Raw genomic sequence first — 492 nt, forward strand, 5'->3', positions numbered from 1 at the left:
CTAACTACTACAATATCTTATGATTTAGCTTTGATATTAAAGGGTTGCAAAATAGGCTGCTGTAATGATAACATCATAGGGCTACACCATAATAGGTATGGGCCTACTGTTAAAGAAAGTTATTATAACCTCAACCACAGACACACAGGCTCTAATTTCTTATTGTAGTATTGTAGAAATGTTATTGTATAATAAGATCTATGAGCCCATGCAGGTCACACAGGAACGTAAATTGGAAATAATACAGATATATCTACTTGAAGATATCTATTTCATCATGTTTAATAGCCTATTACAGAATAATTACTGCATTAAACTGCAGGAGAAAACTTGTAGAGTCCTGAATGGCATGTTCTTTAGCCCCGAGGTGGCAAGACTCTGGCATGGCTCCTTGCAGGCAGCAGAGTAAGGATTGGGTTGTATTTTTGGAAGGGTGTGTGTGTGTGGATTGGTCGCCTTGTTAGGTCTGCTAAAATATTTCCAACAGCAGCG

Source organism: Plectropomus leopardus, chromosome 8 (genome assembly GCF_008729295.1).
Source record: "Plectropomus leopardus isolate mb chromosome 8, YSFRI_Pleo_2.0, whole genome shotgun sequence".
In the NCBI taxonomy this organism is placed as follows: domain Eukaryota; kingdom Metazoa; phylum Chordata; class Actinopteri; order Perciformes; family Serranidae; genus Plectropomus; species Plectropomus leopardus.